Source organism: Rhinolophus ferrumequinum, chromosome 11 (genome assembly GCF_004115265.2).
Source record: "Rhinolophus ferrumequinum isolate MPI-CBG mRhiFer1 chromosome 11, mRhiFer1_v1.p, whole genome shotgun sequence".
NCBI lineage: Eukaryota > Metazoa > Chordata > Mammalia > Chiroptera > Rhinolophidae > Rhinolophus > Rhinolophus ferrumequinum.
Window position 1 is genome coordinate 30,416,819 of NC_046294.1, and position 5,756 is coordinate 30,422,574.

The 5,756-nt window shown below is 37.3% G+C and overlaps 1 pseudogene; it reads left to right on the forward strand.

Moving 5' to 3' along the window:
* Window positions 1-2,392: 2,392 nt before the first annotated feature.
* On the forward strand, window positions 2,393-3,959 carry LOC117029665 (NEDD8-activating enzyme E1 regulatory subunit-like; annotated as a pseudogene).
* Window positions 3,960-5,756: the final 1,797 nt, after the last annotated feature.

Genomic DNA, 5,756 nt, shown 5'->3' on the forward strand with positions numbered 1-5,756 from the left:
GCACTTTCCATTTATATGTTCAATGTTTTTATTAAGGATTTACCTTATGGCAGGTTCTATAAAAAAAGTGGAAATAAAAATAAATAAATAAAACCTAGGTCCTAACTTCAAGAAAGAATTATGGTCCAGTGGGCAAGACAGACATATGATACTAAGATCTTTAAGTGCTATATTATAAGATTATCTATAGAATATAGAATATTGGCACCAAAAGGGAGTAATTAATTCTCCTGGTAGTAGAGGAAGGAATGTGGGGGGAAAAAAAAGTTTCACCAAAAAAAAAAAAAAAAAAAAAGAAAGAAAGAAAGAACAAATTGGAATTTACAAAAGGGATAAGGTGAAATTTGCCCAAATATAATAATAACAATAGGCAACAGTTATTAGGATATAGTTATTGACTATATCCATGGCACAGTATTAAATGCTTTCCATGAATAAACTACCTCATTTGCCATTTGTGCCTTACAAGAACCCTTAAGGTAGATATTACTACTACTACTACTATGACTATTACTACTACTAGGTTGGTGCAAAAGTAATTGAGGATTAAAAGGTTAAAAATAATTGCAAAAACCACAATTGCTTTTGCACCAACCTAATACTAGTAGTACTACTAGTATTACTATTACTGTTATTATTAGATCTCCATTTTCAGGATAGGGAACTGAAGACAAAGAATTTAAAAACATTGCCCAAGGTAGGAACGGAGAACACAGGACTTGAGCACAAGCATCCACCTTCCAACGACCACATTATACTGTCCCTCCCATAAAGGGCATTTCAGACAGTAGTCCCATGCAAAGGCTAGAGTGAGAAACATATCATGGCTTCGGTAAACTGTATGTTTTCAAAACGACTATGGCAAAAAGCTCTACTTGGGGAACTGGTGGAGTATAGGTTTGAAAGAAGGAACAGAAACCACATACACCATGACCATGCAGAATGTAAGGGAGAAATATAATAATGAAAGCAAGAAGACCAGGCAGGAGATCATCACAATATTCAAGGTGAGAGGATCACAGCTGTCTGAAATAAAGCTGATTAATGAGGATAAAGAAACAAGACAAGGTTAAATGTGGAGGAAGAGTGGGCAGGATTTTGAGATTTGGATTGCATGTGGTAAATAAAGTAGACTAAAATGCCTCCTATTTTATGTTAAGCGAAATAAGTCAGACAGAAAAAGTCGAGCACCATATGATTTCACTGATATGTGGTATATAAAACTGATTTAAGATAGTTTTTTAAAGTTGCTCAGAGCTTATCAGAAAAAGGCAAGTATCTCCTTGAGCCATTAGAAGATAGGTCATTTATATGCATTCCTTATGCATATGATACCTTTGTAGTGTGCAGTGTATACTGTACATATTATAATCTGGGCTTATTATCCGGGAAATTTGGGTAGTAATGCAACGAAACAGTTCCCAAAGAAGAGAGAGGCTTTCCCAGGAGTCAGTCCTCACTTCTATCTCGGAGGACTTCACGTGCATGTCAGAGATGTATATGCCTAGTGTACATTTCTGAAAGCATCACACAGTCATCAGGGATTTCTCTGAGACAGACAGGCCACCTGTGGCAACCATACATCATTTGATCCCTTTTTGCAGGAAGGAAAATATCTTTTCATTCTGACCTCATGAAAAACTATAGGAATAATCTAATTCTAGGGTTTGTTCTGCATATAGGAAGAATCTAGTAGGAAAAAACCAGTAGGTGGCTTTACAATCATATAACAACTATTTTGTGAGACAATCAAATTGTTTCACCAGTGTTAGCTCATCATCTCGTTGAGGTAAATCAGAGAACAATCTCTCCCTATTTTTAAAGGTAAATAGAGGTTAAAGGACCCAACTGGAAAGCTGAAAATAGACAATCTGTAGCATCAGCTCTGTGTAAGCGCACAAGACTACAAAACAGTGTATAGGTTGAAGATTCTTTTTTTACATAATTTACACTGTAGCATACTAATAAGTGAATACTTACTGGTATAAAACAGACGTGGAATTAAATCAGAATTTAAGAGTTTTAATTTTTTCCAAGATAAGCAATTTATTCTTACTCCTTTGTAATCTTCCTCTCTTACTTGTGGGTTCAGTACACAAGAATATCAAGGTGACATTCAAAATCAATAAAAAAAAAAACATATGGAGAGAAATGTTCACAGTGAAATTTCATTTTTATATTAAACTTTACCCTGTACTACATTAAAATATAATGATATTAAAAAATGCACTTCACTGTATCAAATCAACACATTGTACACCTTAAGCTTACCAAATGTTATACGTCAATTTTATTGGGAGAAAAAAGAGAAGGTTTTCTGATTGAATGAGGTTTCTCTCAGGAGGTGCTAGTGGCACCTTACAGCATTTTTTGGCTGTTATCTGGGAAGCTGATGTGGAGTGATCACGGGCAAGAGACTTTAGAGTCTGCTCATATTTGCCTAGTCACAGGAGCTGACATTCTTAAAAATAACTTGGTACGACCAGGTATTGATTCATTTACAATTATGGATGGAAATCAGATCAGCAGATAAAATGAAAACATTATTTTTCTTACAAAGAAGCAATATCATCAAGAACCAAGCTCAAGTTGTCATGGAATTCTTACAAGACTTAAGAAACAATGTGTCTGGAAGCTTGTGGAAGAGCGTTCAGAAAACCTTCTAAAATATGACCTTTCTTTTTCCTGTAGTTTTACCACTGTGGTGGAAACTCGGCTCCCCGAAAGTACATTACTGAATTTAGCCGATGTTCTCTGGAATTCCCAAATCTCACTTTTAATCTGTAGGATATATATGGCTAGTTGGGTATAGAAGGATCGTTATAATGAACATGTAGTATCAGAATTTTACCCAGAACATGCACTAGAATGATCTACAACTGGATAAACCATTTCCTGAGCTGAGAAAACATTTTCAGTCTTCTGATTTGGATCATATGGGGAAATAAAGGACCGCAGCCACACTCCATAAACTGTGATCACAGCTAAATATTTAGCGCAGTGAAATAGTGAAACAAATGGATGAATACCCAAAATGTATAAAGAAACAGAGGACTTCAGAGATCTGATTAGACGAGGGAGTCTAAAGAATGAAGAAGCTATCCTTCTCTCCAGAAGATGAAGAGAATTTTGAAGAAGCTATTCAAAGTACAAACACAGAAATAACAACTTAGATCCTGATCAATATTGAAGATATACTTAATGATGATTGCTGCATAAATATCAGCAAATAGACTCCACCCTTTTGTGTTTCAGCTTATGCCTTAAAGGATTTTATGGCCAAGGAGGTCCCAGGATACTTAACTTGTTTAAGGCACAATTTCTTATAGGATTCCATATTGGGGGGTTATGTGTAAAACTGCAAAATGTTAACCATGTTAAAGCAATGAAAGATGTTTCTGCTGTGAAAAATTATGTTGGCTGAAGGCTGAAGTCTATAGGCCAGGCAACAGAGGCCATGTCAGAGAAAGAATTAAAGTTATTCAGCAGCAGCTCATTTCTTCAAGTTGTAAGATGTCGATCCTTAAACTAAAGAATATGGTTTGGACGCAATTAACAAGGATGAAATTATTTCTGGTATGGACATTTCAGATAATGAGATATTAATGTATTTAATGCTTTGAGCTATTGATGATTTCATAAACAACATAGTAGACATCAAGGGGTACATGACTACTACATTGAAAAGAAATATAGGAAAGTCTTGTCTCACTGCCTTCCTTTAGCAATACAGGTTATCTGTGATGGTGAAAGATAATTATGCTCAAAGTTTTGCTGCTATGGAGCCGCTGGAACATACATGATTACTGCATTTTTCAGAGGAGCTGCTGCTCAAGAGGTTATTACCAATAATCACCAAACAGTGTAATTTTTAATAACACATTTGTATCGGCATGTCACAAACTTCAGAAACTTCCTTGTTACAAAACACACCCTCTATGTTGTGTGTTAACGATTGATACTGTCTTCAGATCGTGCTCTAGTCTATAAAATTCTCCTAAGGGAGAGCTGTTACACTGTTTCCTTGGTAAACACCTTTCTCATTTATAAAAGGAAAAAATGTATTTCAAGTGATTTTGTCATCTAATGCCAAAGAAAGAACTGGTACTGTCCTGCACTCTTTATTACGCCTGGGTAAACAATTTGGATGAAACGTTGAAGCCCACTTTCTCAACGAGGAAATTCAATACTGGTCGGGGGAAAGGAGAAATGGTCCCTGTTCTTTCTGAATCACTCTATCTTTGCTTAAGTTTTTGAATCCCATCCTCGGTAGGTTTTCGTCCCATACTCTGTCCCTTTTAGGCGTCCTTACAAGTTCCTCCTCACAGTCTTAAGATAAAAAACTGAAGTGCCCTGAAGCTCCATTCTTGTTTCTCTCTACACCTGCATGTGTATGTTAGGCGACATAATGCAACTGCTTTCATTTGAGTACCATCTCTAAAGGAATAAATCCAGGTGCATACTTTAAGCACATTCCTCCCCTCTGCATTCTAGTCACACTACGCAATTGCCTATATAGATGGTGGTTTTGTACTGTGTCAACCTGGCTAATCTGGGGTACGATTTCCCACAATGATCCTCCCTGTATGTTTCCAAGTTAGGGTTGACCACAGAGAAAAGCAAAGCGATGGCCCGTAAGCCCTGACTGTTAGTGCCGAGTGCCTGGTACTGCCGCAGCTCACACACATCCTAACTTGTCTGCTGGCTCACCTTGTAATGAGGAGGGCCACGATATCCAGTCCTTTCTGGCTGCTATTGAATTTTCTCTTTTCAGCTCCTCTGATTTGGGGCCCAGCTCATCGTGTATCTCTGCAGCAGGGCCACCCAATGTCTCCTCCAAGCCAATGATCATCACTGAGGTGAGAGGGAGTGAAAGAGAGAGACGCATGTCCGTTTGTTCTCACAGGTTCAATTTGCCATTCTAAGTTGTTCCATGTCGTATAGGGATTTGTTTTGTATGGCTAACTCTGTTTCACTTTCTGTTTTTTCCCCAACTGCCAACCTTGCTGTTGAACAGTGATTTCAGGACCACCACCAGAGGCAAAAGGAAAAGCTTTCCAAAAAATCCCTCATCAGTTACAACAATTTTGAAACTCTAATCTCTAAAATAAACCCCTTCTTCCAAATCACTTATGGTTGTGATTCCCTAACTGAATCCTGACTGAGGTACCACTTGACACACAATACCTGCTTGGCCTCTCCAATGTAGTATATCCACCACTGAAATCCTGATATTCCTTCTACCACAAATTTACTCTTCCCACAATCTTTCCCAGCATATTTATAGCAACTTTATCTTTCTTCCAAATAAAGCCAATCTTAGACTCATTCCTGATACACTTTCACTCACATTCTGTATTTTAGGAAATACTCTGAGTTCTACCTTTAAAATATATCCAAAATCCAAACTCTTTCCATCTCCTACATGGTACCCCATTCTATCCCAAGTAAATCACGTCTCACTGGGATAATTGTTGTATCAGCCTCCTAATTTTTCTTCCAGCATCTATTCCTGCTCCCAAATCTATTCCCAAACCACTAGACAAAGTGAATCTCTTAGAAATAAATAAGATTATGTTACATCTCTGATCAGAACATCCTAAGGCTTTCCATCTCACTTAGAACAAAAGCTAAATTTCTTACTCTGATCCAAAAGGCTCTACCTCATCTGGTGCCACCATTACTTTTCTCATCTTATTCATTATTCTTCCCTCTGGCTAACCTCCTCTTTATATATACTGATCTTCTCACACCAG